The sequence below is a fragment of the Triturus cristatus genome, chromosome 4_2 (genome assembly GCF_964204655.1).
Source record: "Triturus cristatus chromosome 4_2, aTriCri1.1, whole genome shotgun sequence".
Taxonomy (NCBI): domain Eukaryota; kingdom Metazoa; phylum Chordata; class Amphibia; order Caudata; family Salamandridae; genus Triturus; species Triturus cristatus.
In genome coordinates, this window is record NC_140586.1 from 597,156,670 (window position 1) to 597,174,539 (window position 17,870).

The 17,870-nt window shown below is 41.6% G+C and overlaps 1 long non-coding RNA gene across 1 annotated transcript in view; it reads right to left on the bottom strand.

The window, feature by feature from the left end:
• LOC146834732 (uncharacterized) overlaps positions 1 to 17,779 on the bottom strand; it is a 137,973-nt gene extending 120,194 nt beyond the window's left edge. The window contains exon 1 of the long non-coding RNA XR_014960328.1: positions 17,590 to 17,779. This is a non-coding gene — a long non-coding RNA (uncharacterized LOC146834732). The remainder of the gene's footprint in view (positions 1 to 17,589) is intronic.
• Positions 17,780 to 17,870: the final 91 nt, after the last annotated feature.

Genomic DNA, 17,870 nt, shown 5'->3' on the forward strand with positions numbered 1-17,870 from the left:
CCACAATATAAATGTCAACTTCAGAAGCACAGATATGAATATAATAATATGCTTAGTAAAAGGGCAGGTTCCTTATTTGCATTTGTCAGCCCGAGTGGGACGGGTATGCTCAGACGTGTGTCCCGTGCTCTCCATGCCACTGGAATCAAGCTATCCTGGCTGAAGAGGGGTGAAACCCCAAAACCGGTCCTAGGATGCTTGTTTCCGGTCCAGGGAGGACCTGGCTTGGCAGTTCAGGCTGGTCTGTTCCCATGAGGCACAGGGTCAAGACTGATTTGCATATGGCCAGGTCTAAACTGGGGTGGCATGGTGAGCAAAAGAATGATGGATTTAATCCAGATCTCTTGACTGGGGGAGAATGTTTTGATTTGTTCTGCATTCCGTCCATCAATAGTACTTTTTTGCATTTGTCACCCCGAGTGGGACGGGTATGCTCAGACGTGAGTCCCGTGCTCTCCATGCCACTGGAATCAAGCTATCCTCGCTGAAGAGGGGTGAAACCCCGAATCCGGTCCTAGGATGCTTGTTTCCGGTCCACGGAGGACCTGGCTTGGCAGTTCGGGCTGGACTGTTCCCATGAGGCGCAGGGTCAAGACTGATTTGCATATGCCCAGGTCTAAACTGGGGTGGCATGGTGAGCAAAAGAATGATGGATTTAACCCAGATCTCTTTACTGGGGGTGAATGTTTTGATTTGTTCTGCATTCCGTCCATCAATAGTTCTTTTTTGCATTTGTCACCCCGAGTGGGAGGGGTATGCTCAGACGTGAGTCTCGTGCTCTCCATGCCACTGGAATCAAGCTATCCTGGCTGAAGAGGGGTAAAACCCTGAAACCGGTCCTAGGATGCTTGTTTCCGGTCCAGGGAGGACCTGGCTTGGCAGTTCGGGCTGGACTGTTCCCATGAGGCACAGGGTCAAGACTGATTTGCATATGGCCAGGTCTAGACTGGGGTGGCATGGTGAGCAAAAGAATGATGGATTTAACCCAGATCTCTTGACTGGGGGGTGAATGTTTTGATTTGTTCTGCATTCCGTCCATCAATAGTTCTTTTTTTCAATTACTATAATGGCTCATGAAAATAAAACATTTTATGCTCACCTTTCCAACTTAAAAAAATAAATAACAAATCTTGAAAGGCTTTTCATCTCATCTTAAGATCCACAATATAAATGTCAACTTCAGAAGCACAGATATGAATATAATAATATGCTTAGTAAAAGGGCAGGTTCCTTATCTCAAAGGAAAAATCAACTTTTCATTTTAACTCAAATAAATCTGGTCGACTTTTAGCTTGATAACTTTATTTCGGTCAAAGACCATGAAAGTGCAAATAAAATAGATACAGAGCACAAGAGATTAAAACAATACAAAACAACAATTGTTAAGAACAAGAATTAAACTCAAAAGTTATCAGAAGAAAAAATAAAAACAACCATACTCAATCACATATGTTATACAAAGATTTGCCTTCTGCGCCACATGCCATATAGGAAGCGAGAGACAGAAAAAACAACAAGGGGATAAGTATCGAAAGTCAAGACCCGACTGGCCTGCGGACAATGGCGAAATCCAAAGTTCCTACATAGTGGGATTAACCAACATTTCCTTATTTTAACATATGCAGGACAAAAAAACATAACGTGGGGAACGTCTTCACTTTTATGGTTACATACAGGGCCATCTGATTTGGACCATTTAGAGGTACAAGACCTAATGGGCAGGCTACCATACCTTAGTTGGAGATACAACTTCCTCGCTAGGGGAGGTTGTATTGCATCTAGGAATTCCTCAAATCGGGGTTCCATTTTTACTAGGAGGAACTCTGCGGACAGCCTGCCCAGGGTTACCGATGTCTGCAGGGCTAACAGATTCTGCCTCCTCAACTGGGTTTGTAGTTCCAATTTCGGCATCCCCGGACAAGACAGCTCAGGTGTCTCCCAAAGTTGTGGCATACCTACCCGCTTACTAAGAGCCCTAATATGGAGCAACCTTGGGATATTTTTACTTTTTAGCAAGGGCCAAATCTCCAAAAACTCTGCTCTATAGGGAGTCAATTCGGGGACAGACCACAGCCTCTTCCAATAGAGCATAGGTCTTGCAGCTACAAGCTCCTCTGTCGACTCCAGCCCCAGATCGAATCGCAGAGGAATGAGTGGTGTGCTTAAAGGTAATCCTACCAAATTCCTCATAAAATTCTGCTCCACCCTCAATAGATTAGATGTATTTTTATGGTCCCAAATTTCAGCGCCGTAGATTGAGGCCATTCTAGCTTGAAGTCGATAGATTTCAAGGGCCGGGGCAACCGGTATAAGATCAGATATTCTACGAACTTTGCTGATGCCCCCAATTATTTGTGTTAGCTTGAGAGCAGATTTGGAAATTTGAAACCCCAATCAAAATTCTCCGTTATGGTTATGCCAAGGTAAACAAAGGTTTTGACCCTCTCCAGGGAAATACCATTGAGGACAGGGTTCGGGCATGTTTGCCTCGGGGGATTGAAGATCATAAACTTGGTTTTATCCAAGTTAATCTCCAATCCCCGCAAAGCACAGAACGCCGTGAAGCCGTCCAGAATACGCTGAATGCCCGATGATGTTTTGGATAACAACAGTGTGTCATCCGCAAACATCAGAGCGGGCACTCTTCCGGTCGCTAGTCTAGGAGCATCATTGTCTATTATGCCACACAAATGGTCTACAAGACCATTGATATACAGACTAAATAGTGTTTGGGCCAAAACGCAACCCTGGTGTACTCCCTTCAGAACAGGGAAACGTTTTGAAAGGTCCCCATGCCTCCCACACCTAACACTTGCATAATTACCAGTATGTAGTCTAATTAGTACGGCCAAGAGGTAGGGTGGGAGACCCAGATCTGTCAGGACCTTCCATAGCTTATCCCTGGGCACAAGATCGAAAGCAGCCCGCAGGTCAACAAAGACAAGGTAGAGGCTGCCACCCTCCACACTTGCCGTTTTCCAAAATAAAACCTGCAGGCGAAATATTTGGTCCAGGGTGGAAATGCCTGACCTAAAACCAGCCTGGAGGATTGTCAATACTTCATTCTCCTCCATCCAACCCAAAATCTGATCCAGAATAATCCTGCCCATTAGTTTTTGGGTTGTATCTATAAGGCTAATGGGCCTATAGTTGGATGGGGATAACGGGCAACCTTTCTAATAAATGGGGACGATCTCAGCTCCGAGCCATGTCCCCGGCAAATCAGTCACCGATAGAATCTCATTGAACAAGACAACCAAATATGGGGCCCATATTTTGGGCTGGGTACGAAATAGGTCTCCTGGCAGTTTGTCCAAACCAGGGTCCTTATTGGGAGATAACCTTCCTATTGCTAACTCAACCTCCTTCAGGGTAATAACCTTGTGCCATTGAAGATGGCACACTTCCCCAACCTCATTATGTTCCCTCCTTCGCCGGCCGCCCAAGGCCCCCACCAATCGATACTGATGGTGGGAGCCCGGGGAGGCCGACGGGTGAGGCACCCCGTCCTCCCCATGTTCCAAAACAGCCAACCCCATCAATCCTGATTCCTTAGGGAGTTTACTACTTGGGTCTGATATATTCTCTAATTCGACGCTAGCATATAGAGCTTCAAAGTGTGCCTCCCACACTGTGGATGCTATATTAGTATACTAGTGCCTGTAGAAACAATGGCCCAAAAGGATTTGGTGTCCCTGCGCTTAAATGCAGATCCGAGCTCCTCCCACATCTTATCCTCCCAATCCTTCTTACCCCCTATAATTGCTTTTTTATAGAGAAGTCGAGAATTCTTTATACCTACTTTATCTTGGGCTTTAATTGATGCTAATAGCTCTTTTTTTGCCTTTCTACAGACGGCATCGTACCAGGGGTGTGTCTTAGCCTGCGGTGGGTTTACCACAACCGTGGAGCAAAGCACATCCACTAGCTCGTCTGCCAATTGCTTGTGAATTTTCACAGCTCTGCCCTTAGAGGCATCATCCCCCATTTCGGAATTCAATGGTATGGCTATATTATATATTTTAGCCAGTTTAGTGGGGGACTCCTGTAGATATGGCCATTTTACCCTACGTCTATTGTTAGCCATAATGTAGGGCGGGATTACACTAGTTGCTTCGGGCACCAAATTTGTCAGCCCAAAACTTCCAGCTTTCAATGTTAGTACAAGGGCATTGTGGTCACTATCATATCTTGGTACCACCCAGAACTCCAGCAGCCTATCCCAATATTTTACTTCCATCATTATATAATCGATGATGGAAGTTTGGCGTAGCCTGTTAAAAGTAGCTGTCCCGGGTCTATCAGGCTCCACCCGCCCATTGCACGCCCGCATTGACATTGTGAGAGAGAATGATTGTAATTGTAGGACCAGTGGGGACCATGCCTTAACAGGGGGGATCTGTGGATCAGAAACATGCCGGAACTGATCTTCATCATCCTGTTCACCCTGCTCTGTACTCACCAGGGGCTCAAACTGGCAATTGAAGTCTCCTCCAATTACCAAAACCGTTATTGGGTCAAGTGACTGTATAACATTTTTTAGTGCATCAATTGCAACAGACTCCCGCCCGCTCTTAACTGGTCTTGAATAAATATTCAGTATAGCCACCTGGGGCCTATTTTCTGGGGTTAGAAGTACACATTGGACGTCTGGGGAATTGGTAGGCATTTGTACAGCCCTGACACATGGCCACCCATATTGTAAGCCCACCCGATGGTCTCCCCCTACCCCCTGTTGTAGCCAGGATATCAAAGTTGGCAAAACCAGACATAGCACTCTCCTCCAAAGCCCAGGTTTCCCGCATTAAACAGATATCGTGCAAAGCCATGAAGGAACACCACTCGGGCAACAGCAATTTATTTTTCAGCCCAGCCACATTCCAGGACATAATTATTATGTTACCATCAGGTCTCACAGGATCGGATGGTGCTCGTTCCATGCCTGGGCGAATCTCGACACCTGGAATTAGATTTCTAGGCTCAGATATCCTTTCCTTGGTCTCACCACAAAGTGGTGGATCATTAGGGGCACTAGACTGCACAAATTGTTTTGGTGCCCCCAATTGCATCCCATCTTCGGGGATACGAAGATGGTGTATTCTTATGTTCACTAGATCAGTGCTGGAGTCCTTTCCCTCCACTTCATCGACTTGTTTATAAGTACTATTAGCCATAGAAGGTATAGAGTAATGCCCCACGGGGCGTCAATCCACCAACTCCAAGGGGCTGGACCTATTTTTTTGAGGGAATAGGGAGAGTAAGGGGATATGTGGGCTTGTGCCCTCCCAAAATGATATTCCCTGATGGGTACTATAAGAAGGTTCGTTGTAAGCGCCCTGCTGCCTGGGGCTCAAGTCCCAACCTATTCTTCTCTGGGCAGTGGGATAAAAATATGAAAGAGGCAGGGGAAGATTTGAGTATTCGACCAGATTGGCGATCCATTACATATGTGTTCTACGGCACATTTGTGCCTAAAGTTTATAACCACACAATTTCCTGTCAGAGTTTTAGGTCCCGACCCAATCCAGTCGACTCTTCTAACAAATAAAATTTCTCCTGAAGAGCTAGGGGGAGAAGGCCTGTTGGTCCTTAACCAATGTATGCATTTATTTTTAAGGTCACTGTGATCCTCACTTTTCCCATATGCTAGGGGGGGAACCCCAATGAGGACCACAACATAACGCAGGGACTCAGGGGGTAGGTTAATGGTGGGGAGCTTCATGGAATAACCCTTTGATGGGCTATTTATACTACCTAAATCTTGTCGATCCGGGTTTCTTGTCCCCTTGTTAGACCCTCCCCTCAATGCTGTATTAGGGCCACACACTACTTTCCCATCACTAGGCAAAGGCAGAACCGGTCCTGTGATTGGGTTACCTATTGCCTGAGAGGCTGCAAGTACAATGTTGTTGCTGTTGCTATTGGACGAGGCCCGGGCACCATCGATTAATTTAGTGTTGTCAGGGGTTGGCCCGACAGCAAGGTTCCCATCTGCTCCATTAGCAACTCGTATGGTAAGGTTGGTGTTACTCGAGTTCAGTCCATTAACTTCTTTTACTATTAAGCTCACAGGTTTCGCTTTCCCTAGATCAATGGTATTAAGTGTGGAAACCAGTCTATCCAATCTGGATGCCAATGGTTTAATAAGTGAGCTGATAATCTGTTCGATATGGATCTGAAAATCAAGTAATAAGTGGGTAATCCAAAGAGGGGTTCCTACAGGAGATGATAAAGGGCCGTCAACAACCTGTATGGGTACAGTGGGGGGTATATATTTTTTAGTTAATTTCTTTTGGATTTTACTTTTCTTGCATTTGGGGCGGGATTTGGGTACCTTTTCGACTAGAACATGCGGGAGGGATTTGGGCGGGAGTGGACTATTGGTGGTACTGATAGCGGCCTGGGCACAAGGTAGTTCAGAAAAGGATGACTTAAGAAAAAAACTACAATCAAGGGGATTAACCGTGACTACAGAAGAGTCCCCCACTGGTTGTAATGGTGGACCAGCTGGGGTGATCGATAATCGCCTCTCCGTATTTTCTATTGCTGTCGCCACCACCCCTGTCGTTTTTTGGAGCATCTTATCGATTGCTGTTAGACTCGGAAGAGGTTGAGTCGCGGCAACATGTTGTCTAGTCATCGGATAAGATTTATTACTATTTTTACCCATTGTGGCCATTGATACTAATGGGCTACTTTGGACAGAACAAGTCTCGTCATAGAATGACCCCTTGCCACCCACAAGATTTGTAAGCAGTATAGGCCAATAGAAAAATAAGGCAGCTCTGATGCTGGTTATATGTACCACAGAGACCCCCTTTTTCCATCCAATGTACCTTTTGGGTTAATCCGCAATGCGGTAACGGGGTGCAGATGTTAGAGGGCGAGCCCGGCATGGCCTCTTCGGGCCCGCCCTTTGCCCGGGCTTGGCCCGACGCATCCCGCGCGCGTCCTCGCGGGACGAGGGACCAGGCGGGGCTTTATGCCCCTCCTGGCGCTTTGCAGTGACAGCGTCCTGTCCCAAATGATCCTGGGGGAGGAAGTCCTGGGCAACTGGACCAGCGGAGCCAAGCCCAGCCGGTCGTCTCAGCAGGAAGGAGCAGGATGTGGAGCCAAACCCGGCTGGAAAGAAGGTAGGGGACCCACGGAGCAGCACCCGATAGATGTGAGGGCCAAACAAACAAACAAACAAAGGACTCGGCCCCAGGCGGGGCTTTATGCGCCTCCTGGCGCTTTGCAATGACAGCGTCCTGTCCCAAAGGATCCTGGGGGATGAAGTCCTGGGCAACCGGACCGGCGGAGCCAAGCCCAGCCGGTCGTCTCAGCAGGAAGGAGCAGGATGCGGAGCCAAGCCCGGAGTTACTAACGCCAGTGAAATCTCGATTAACGTTGGAGAGCGGACAGAGCTAAACTTGCACCTTTGACTTTTAGCAAATTACTTAGGAATTAAAAATGATAAAATTCAAATCCCTACCATTTAAATGAGCAATGGTACCCTACTCACTAATACAGAGGAGATATTGAGAGAGTTTTTATCTTTTTATACCTTCTTGTATCATAAGCCTACGGTTCTCTATTATGATGTTATCACTGCCTTTCTCAAAACTTGTCAAGTCCCTCAAATTTCTGATATAGATAGACTTGCTTTAGAAAACCCTATTACCATTCAAGAAATAACCACAGCTATCAAAGCATTAAACTCCAATAAATCATCCGGCCGAGATGGTATCCCGGCTGAATTCTGCAAATATTTTCAAGACCAATTTTCTCTTTGTCTGCTTTCATTCTTTGCGGAATTTCAGCACACATGATTGGTGCCTCTTTTAATGAGGCTACTATCATTATCCTCCCCAAACCCAACAAAGACCCTACTATGGTTTCAAATTATCGTCCCATATCCCTCATTAGTCAAAATTGTAAAGTATATGCCCAAATCTTAGCAAATAGAATTCCACCTATACTTTCCTCAATTGTCCAACCTGATCAGACTGGCTTTATGAAGGGTAGATTGTTAGCTCATCATAACACTGGTTTAGTATGCCATTTTCTTTCTTTTGCTACGGATTTCAACTACCTAGTAGGTGTGTTGGCCTTAGATGCGGAGAAGGCATTCAATAGGGTAAATTGGAAATATTTGATTAACACATTGGAAACTTTCCATTTTGGCCCCATATTTCTCAGAATGGTTAAAGCACTATACACAGTACCTTCTGCTTCAATTTATTTCAATGGTACCCTTTCTACTCCATTTAATTTATATAGAGGCACATGCTAAGGTTGCCCACTAACTCCTTTGTTATTTCTTATTTCCATTGAATCCCTCTTGTTCTCTTTCCTCATTAATGAACAATATACAGGTGTTGTTGTTAAAACTACTATTGTAAAAGTTACTGCATGTGCTGATGATGTTTTATTATATGTAAAGTATCCTCTTGTATCTTTACCTATTATTCTTGATATAATCCGACAGTATGCAGACGTCTCCGGTTATTCTTTGAAAATCACTAAAACTGATTTTTTTCCACTAAATAATCTTTGTGATTCTACAATGTTAGCCAATACCAACATATTATGGTCGCCTAAACTGTTTAAAATATTTGGGGATCACATTTACCCATTCTATTAAAAATACAATTGAACTCAATGGCTCTAACATATTAACCATCACCAAAGAGAGACTTGATTAATGGTCCACCCTTTATGTAAATTGGTGGGGACGTATTGAGGCACTTAAAATGACTATTACTCCACAAATTCTTTATTTGTTGTCCATGTCACCCTTATATTTTCCTTCTATTTTCTTTGCAAACCTCTATAAATTGTTTACTAAGTGTATTTGGAATAACAAACCTGCACGCCTTAGTCTTAAAACTTTACAGATTCCTAAATGTGAAGGAGGGGTTGGCTTTCCTAATTTTAAGAAATACAATGCGTCACTTCTTGTTGCACAATGTGCATTATGGTTTCAAAATAGTCCTCCTTTTACCTCACCCAAATGGCTTACATTAGAGAAAAACATACCGCCACCGTATCCTCTCCCTGCCTTCCTAACCATGACTAATAGTACATTTTGGAAATGCTCACCAAATATCGCGGCCTCAAATATTGCCCTTTTAGCTTTTGATAAAAAAAATTCTATTAGTATTATGACTACTTAAAAGTTTCCTTTTTGTTTAACCCGTAACTCTAATTGCATAAACATATTTCTTTCTGGAATTCATGGATTACTGCTGTTTTTTTTTATATTGCTGATATATGTCAATGAAATATGTTTTATTCATTCGATGAACTTAAAGCCAAATATCATTTGCTTTCATCTGAATTTTCTAAATATGAATTACTCTGTTACACCATTCTTAATACGTATATTGATTTGCTACGTTCCTCTAAGTTATCTAATTTGGAGTTTTATCTAAGCATGTTTAACCAAACAGTGCATATAGTCTCTAAAGTATATAAAAGACTTTCTGCTCATCTTTCCCCCTTTATGATTCTTACAAAAAAATGGTCATCATAAATATCTATACCATGGTCAAATGTACAATAGAGAGATATTTGGTGATCTAATATTGCTAATTATCTACAGCCCACTCTTATGCAAACTAATTTTTTATTTGTTATACCAATGTTTTTGGTCTCCAGATAAATTATTTAAAGCTAAACTTTTAGACAAACCAAACTGTTGGCATTGTAATATGATGGTTGGAGATTTCCAGCATATACTATATCATTGTCCTGTTATTTTTGAATTTGTGTCTGATGTGTGGAGTATTATTACTCAGATATTCAAACTCCAAATACCTTTATTGTTTCCTATATTAATTGCTACATCTTTTTTTAATTAAAACTGTATTATCTTCTGCAGATTGTAAAGTTTTTGATTTTCTTATCTCTACTGCGAATAAATCACTTCAAATTGGAAGGATGCTAAACTACTACTGGTTACTGTTTGGTGGGAATAGATATTTTTTGACACATGGACAAACGTCATTAATACGTACTCGTAATAATTACTCTGTTTTTAGGCCCACTATGTGGTCTACATTGGACTCTTATATTGCTGCATGTAATTCATTATGAAATGTATGCTGTTGGATTTTTTTGTCATACTTCTCATTGTAGCCCTTTTAGTTTCATATTTCCCCTATAATTAGTATCATATTTAATTCCTTGGGGTACAGTGTTATTTTTCGTACTGTATTCTTTGTATAATCTTCTTATATTTAATAAACATTTCTGAACATTAATCACAAACTCCATCTTTGGGATTTATTGGAAAACAAAAAAAGCTTGCTGTGCTGGCTCATTAAACAAGGTGTTTGCTGTTTGAACAAACAGAATGACAAGGATTTTATTTTGTCTTTCTCTAAAAACAGAAAGAACAGAGAGATGATAACATAACGAAAGCGTGGAAGGTACCAATTCAAGGCATGATATATGTCAGCATTTTGGGCTACTTGCTGGTATGAAAAGTTAAGTAACTAGTGTTATGGTTTGTTACCATATGCAGCAGTTATACATTAGTGTTTCTCATTGAACCATAATACCTTAACATGGTGCTGTTTACTGCAAAAGTAATCCACAAAGGAACTACATAAGAATGTAAGGCTAACAACCCACTATAGCAACACAACGACACACCCAAACATACACAAAACAGAACACAACAAAAACCATATCAATGCCATTCAACTTCATGGCAGCACAACCACAGTACAATACAATGATAGCACAATGAAACAATAATGCACCTTAAAAACCAGACAACAGTGCAAAACAAAACATACTGCCAAAATAACACAATAAAATGGAACACAGCGAAATCAGAATATCAAAGCACTGCAAAACAACAACATACCACAATTCAACACAAAACACAGCCTGACACAACACAAACACAGCAATGCAAACAAAAAAGCACAATGCAATAATCATAACAGTGTAATTCCAACACTACATAGACAATGCTGGAACCATAGAATATGACAAAAACAACCACAATAGAATAAAACACAGGAATGACACCAACACAAAATAACACAACTAAAACACAAAAACACATTACAACAGATGAACACAGTAAAACAAAATAGGAACTCAACACACTACATCAACATAGCAGAAAAAAGAGCATTTAAAGCACTTATCAAAAATAGTTTTTTGATTTGGCCCTGCTGCTGAAGTATCATGGAGGCTCATCAACATTAACAATTTATGGAAGGAAGACAAAGACGTTTCAGCCACAGAAGTAAACATTAGAAAAACTCATGTTTAATTGTTCTGTGGAAATTGATTTCCATTTGGCCAGTTAGTAATAGCTTTATTTAATTACCCACAGGAAATTAATCTTCACAATTTGTTACCGAAAGTAATTAAGAGTTCTCCATCTCCTAATGTCTAAAATATCTCTGAAACAAAGAGATTTCCTATCTCCAAAATAAATCAAAGATTTCTTGTGGCATATTGCTGGCAAATTATCAGTTCACTCTACAGGTATTTCTGTTTCTGGTATTTGTTGCCAACTGCTAAATTAAATGTAGGCTGCCGGTATAAAAAGAATGCCATGGGTTAGTGTGTATATTATCGAAGAGCAGTTTCAGGTTCCCTAATTCTGATACAAGGAGATCATTGAAGGCTAGCATATACTGCAATCCTGCAGCCTAGTGGCAAAGGCGAATGTTGGTACAAGCCAATTTCTATCTCCTTACACTGACAGAGCTTTGAGACAGACGTTTTTACAAATCTTGTTAACTCAGCTAAAGAATGTTAAACAAGATTGTACTTTTTATAGAAACTTCCTAGGGACAACAAATGGGAATTTCTCAAAGAAATATAATTGCTATGGCTACCATTTCAATTATTATCTTGTCAATAATCGTTTATTTGAGCTTTCACTACATATTTAGATTTCTTTGTATTTGCTTGAAGAGACGAACAAATATTGACTCAAATTATTTATCGAAACTCATTTCTGACCAGGCCTGGGCGTAGTTCTCTGAGTTTTACTATGCGGATCTCCGCGAAGTGACAAAAATACTCTACAGAGTTCTGCAAGTGGCAGAGTGCAGTGTGAACTGTCGTTCGACTTGGTTTTCATGCCGCTCAGGTAGAAATTCTACCTGAGCGGCAGCTCACGCTTGTAAACTTACTGTTCGCAAGTGGGGAAAAACTCCGCTTCACCACGTGGCGTGGAGTTTTCTGCACTCCGTGAACTACACGGTGTGAGGAGTGCCGAAAACTCCACGAACGGAGCGGAGTTCACTGCCCAGGCATATTTCTGACCTTGATCCCTAGATTTCAAACAGTTTTATTAGAGGAAATTTGAGCCAATAAGATTAGTGCTTTTACTAATATTGTTGTACCTGACATTTCGTAACTTCAAATTGGTCAAGAAAGACTAGACGTGTTTTCTGATAACAAAAATCCGTCATCCTTCTCACTATGCGCTTTTGAATAAAAAGATGCCAACTTAGAGGAAATCCCTGTTGTTCCTCATTTAATAGCTGAATACCTCTGTCAACCTCTCACTTAGGAATGTTGAGAATATTTTAGCATTGATGTACAGTTTGGTCTTAAAAATCTAGCACATATCCCTTTACTACCATGTTAATGAAGTATTTGGACCTATGGACTGCCCATTCAAACTACTCGTACTATAAACTGGAATCATGCAGCATTTACTGGAGATCGAAACTACAACTTCCCTAAAATGTTTCAGTACAGGACCTAAATTGACATAAAATGTGGCCCCTTGAGTCCCTGCAGGTTAATAGTAGCAAAATGAAAATGAATGCTACATCAACCACAGCTTCCTCACAGTAAAGTAAGGTATTTGATTAGCTTTGGGCAATATTTTGCGTCTTACCATTCTAGCTAAAGACTGCAACTCACTCTCACTTTACCATGAACAAATGGACCAGGCTTCATCGATAAGATTAGTAATTTTGTATTGGTTAATGTAGCATCATAATTTGTGACAAACAGTCCTTCCCTATCCATCTCTCTGCTAAGTCCTGTGAACAATCTTGTTCAATCTGTGACTGTCCTTCTCCCATGTGCACTGTTCTCACACCTTCCCTTGTGCCGGATAGCATACCTGCTCTCACCTCCTTTGAGAAACCTCTCCCACTCTGTACTTCTACTCTGCTGCTGAATATTATTCTGCTCTGTGATTCTCCAGCTGCTTTATGCTTAAGCATAGAAAGCGCAGTGATATATCCCTACACTTAATATTGCCATCTCTGACTTGCTGAACAACTCTGAAAAAAGAAGATGCCAAGATGCACCGACGTGGAGCTTTTTAGTTACTTATCATTTAAGAGGACACCTTCTACTAAGTGATTGTTTTTCTGGCCTTAGTGTGTCCCTGACTTTCTACTTCATCACACAGAGCCATGTGTTGCTGATCCAAATCATTTCAGCCTACTTTTTTTAGCACTTCAATGTATTACTATAAAAGCCAGTGTCTCTGTGAAGTTTTACAGCTATGATAAACGTAGAAAACATTTATGATTGCTGATTTCAATGAATTTCACAGTACAGGACGTATAGAGCTCTTCACTTCCAATCCAAATAGAAAGGTGTAGATGTCTCTCGTAAACGGCCTGGCAACCCGACGTTTCTTTGAGGCCGAATCTGTGTGCTCATGGTATATCACTTGCAAATATCCATTTCGTCCAATCTGTAAAGGAATAATTAAATATTTTAACAATGAAATCTAATGCCTTTCCTTGTTGGTTCCTTTCTCTCTGCCAAAGATTCAAGGATTATCTTCATATTGCTGGTGATCACGTTTTTTGGTCTTCAAGTTTAGCTCTGTGATCTTAAGTTGGTCATCCTGAAGGAATTCTGAACGAGCTAACACATCTTCATTTTTTTCCATCCTAGATTCTGTTACTCTGATATGCATGCATGCATCCATCAATTTTTCAGTGTGGCCATTTATATTTTTAAATTCAGCCTCATCAAGCACTTATACAGATGGATTTGTTCTTCTTCTTATGGTCTGACATTATCTCACCATAAACGCACCATGATTGGGACGTTGTGGTTTTCCTTTGGTTGTACCCCAAGAGAGGTTTATCTTTTCTTGTGCCATTATCAACATTATTAGTGTTTTGTATAGCTCATGACTACCCATGGATATCGTTGCACTATAAAACAATGCAGCACTTTAAAAAGCTGTTATACATTAATATGAGAATAGGACATTTTTCAAAGATTTCATACAGAGGGAAAGAGGCGAGCAGTTCCAAATATTTGTCACTGCAAAACAGAGCACTGGCCACCAGAACTACACCAGAGAACCTTAGAAGGAACTAGCAAACAGGTAGGCGTAGAGCATAGGGTGTGCGCTGGTTGATAAATGATAATGAAACTGCATATAAATGCAGGGCTTAAGTCACAGATGTATTTATGGCATATGCAAAGACTCTTGGATGTAATGCAAATATTGATGGGAAGCAGATGGAGCAATTTAAAGTGGTGAGAAATAGGGGCCCGGGGAGGTTAACCAATAAGGAGTCTTACTGCCAAGTTTTGAATAAGTTTTACTTTTTGGAGATGGTGTTCAAATAGTATAAGATAAAGGGCATTACAATAATCCAGTCAAGAGCCCACTATTGCATGAATGGCCATGAAATGAAAGTCTGACGGCAAAAGAAAGATAAGAAATGCAGGATGAAGTGAGGCCCTAATTACGATGGCAGTTGGTCGGTCGGATCACCGACCGCCATTGCATTGGACAGGAGACCCTCCGACAATGAGTCAGCGGTCCCACCCACCCACCCACTGCTTTTTTCTACTGCAGCTTGTTTTGCGCTCCAGGAAAAGGGCCACAGCACAAGCCACAGTAGAAAAAGCACTTTGTGCATATCCATGCACCGTGCGCCTAGCACCATGTAGTGCCTGGAACATGATGCATGGATGTGTGGGGGGCACTACATGTGTCTCCCAGGCCACTTAGCAGTGGCCCACGGGGGAAGGGGCCCTGCTCGTGGCCCTCAAAGTCAGCTTCCGTCTGCCTTTTCATGGCAGTCAGGGCAGTCGAAAAGGGACATCCTAATCCCTACAGTGGTGCCTGCTGAGGCACCGCCTCCATTGAAGGGATAGGTTTGGGACCACCGTCCTGACGGGATCCTTGATCCTGTCAGAGGTGGCAGACTTTCCCCCTGATCGCTGCGGTCCGACCATCTGCATTGTAATGCGGTGGTCAGACCGATGGCCTGGATATTGATCGAACCGCCACCAATGGCCCGTTGGTAGAGGTTCCACCGACGTCGTAATGTGGACCTACATTTTTCATTCTGAGCATTGCAATTCAACTTACCATTAAAACTTTCACATAGATTCCATGCTATGGTCACAGGAATGGAGCAGGAGCCCATTGTAAAGCCATAAATCATTAGACCAATTAGATGAATATCCTCCTATTGCTAGAACCTCAGTCTTTTTCGAGTTAGGTTTCAGAAAATTTCTACTCACACATACAAGCAAGAACAGAATTGTTTCCGAACTGGGTATGTGTCCCCATCTAGCCGAATGATAATCTGAGTATTATCTGCATAGGGCATAAACTCCACATAAAATGATCTGATAAGTTTCGGTAGAAGTGCTACATAACTGTTAAATAGAATGGGACTTAGAGAAGATCACTCGGTAACACTATCTTCAAACTCTCTAAATGGCCAAAAATATGACGCAATAGAAACCACCTGGGCCAGTCCCTGTAAAAAAGATCACATCCACCAAAGGGCCTCATCTCTCATACCGACCTCCTGAGGGTGTGTAGTAATCAAGTCCATTCAGTAGTGATGATTTAAATAGGTTTATTGGAAGATGGTACAGGATCACAAGTAGATTAGATAAAGATAGAATAAAGACCAAGTCTAGATCAGATAAAGACCCCACCGGGAGCAGCCAGCAGGCAGCTCAGCCCCAGTCAACTGACATTACTCACTGGAGATTCCCAACATTCTGACTACATCATCACATGAACATTCCACTGGTGGTAGACTGGCATTGCATAAACATTAGCAGGATATAACATATCTCCCTTTCTTTACCGAAAAATAGAAAACTAGAAACATAAGAGAAAACCTGAAAATGTGTCAGCAAAGTGATTATAGGAAACAAGGAGAACAACGATCATAGAATGTGACAGCAAAGTGATTATAGAAAACAAGGAGAACAACGATCATAGAAAACAGTGTGAGAACAACCATGGAGAAAATAACCTGAAAGAAAATAAGAAACAGAGAAAACTCCAACATAGAAACCAACATAGAAAACAACGATAGAAACATCATCCCATCTTGAAACGAGAAAAGAAACGAATATAGAAACTCCAAAAGACTGCCCCAATACATACCTACTGGCCAGAACAGGAATGTAAGAAGGCAGAAGAGGAATGAACCAACAAAACTTAGAGCTACAGGATGTGGAAAACACAAAGAAAGAAAACACGGTAAAAACCTAGAAAATGCAGAATCCACAAAAAACACAAGAACTCAGAAGGAAACAGAAAAGAACATAGAAACAAGAAAGAGAAATACAAGAGTAATTCCCCTTCTAAACACCACCATCTTAAAGCAATGACAAAAATTGTAATGCAAAGATAACAGTGCAAAATAGCAAATAAGATATAATATCAACAAAACATACTTAGCATTGAAAATATGAAATGCATTCAAATAAAGTATAGACCTAAGATAAGTATGTGAACTAAACTGGATGGGTAAGAACCCTTGACAAATCTCTTCAAAATAGCGATGTGTTGTGCACAAAACTGGAAACACTACCTACACTAAAATAAATGTAAAAACAAACATTGTGTGGGAAACCCCACCGTGCACCGAAGACGTAACTGTGTTCAGGTTGAAACCCACACTTATGCAACAGGACTGAAACCCTTTCATAAAATTGACAGTGTGTGAGTCGGAACCCCCACATATGCAACCGGACTGAAACCCTTGCAATAGAATTGACAGTGTTTGGGTCGGAACCCACACTTATGCAACCGGACTGAAACCCTTGCATAAAATTGACAATGTTTTGAGTCGGAACCCATAAAATTGATTCATGCGAAAGGACTGTAACCTTTGCATAGATACACCTTGTAGACAGGTAGATTCAAAAGCGTACTGGTAAAACCCGTAAATTGATTTATGCGGAAACACAGTAACCTACGCATAATTGCCCGTGTCGTGGACTAGTTGAAAATGGAACAAAACCCCTTTACAACATGTATGACAATAAAAGCTAGTAGTACATTTGTTAACGTTCCATATGACAGTCTGTCAAGATGTGTGCAACCTCTAAAAGAACTAGTGACAATGCAAAACCCGCATACCTTTGTGACAAAAGGATGGCTGTCTTTGACTAAGCTTGATGTAAGAAAGAGAACGTGGATTAAAATACATTCAATATAAATATATATAGAAAAGCTTAAAAAGAAGGTTTCACAATGTTTAACATTACACGCTGCACTTGAGTACAGAAATGCCACCACCAAAAAAAACAAGTCACTGTTGATAATCGAATGAGACTTGGTTCCGATAACCCTTGCGATAGCAGGTTTTAGCCCATTACCTTCTTGTTGAAGAAACATAAAACGCTGAAAGAACCTAAAACTTCTGTCAGCTGATAGAGTTCAAACCTCCAACCTCACGGAGATCCACGAGCCAACATAATGTTAAACAGAACATGTAATTACTGCTCCCACGATCGCTCTGCTAACCACATAGAGCTTGAATAAACTTTATTAAAACCTAAACTGACAAACGTGGTTGGCAGAAAAACGGTGTAATATGACAGAATTGAAGAAGTACAGAGTTCCGGTTGAAGCACAAAATGGCGGCACGTAAATTGAC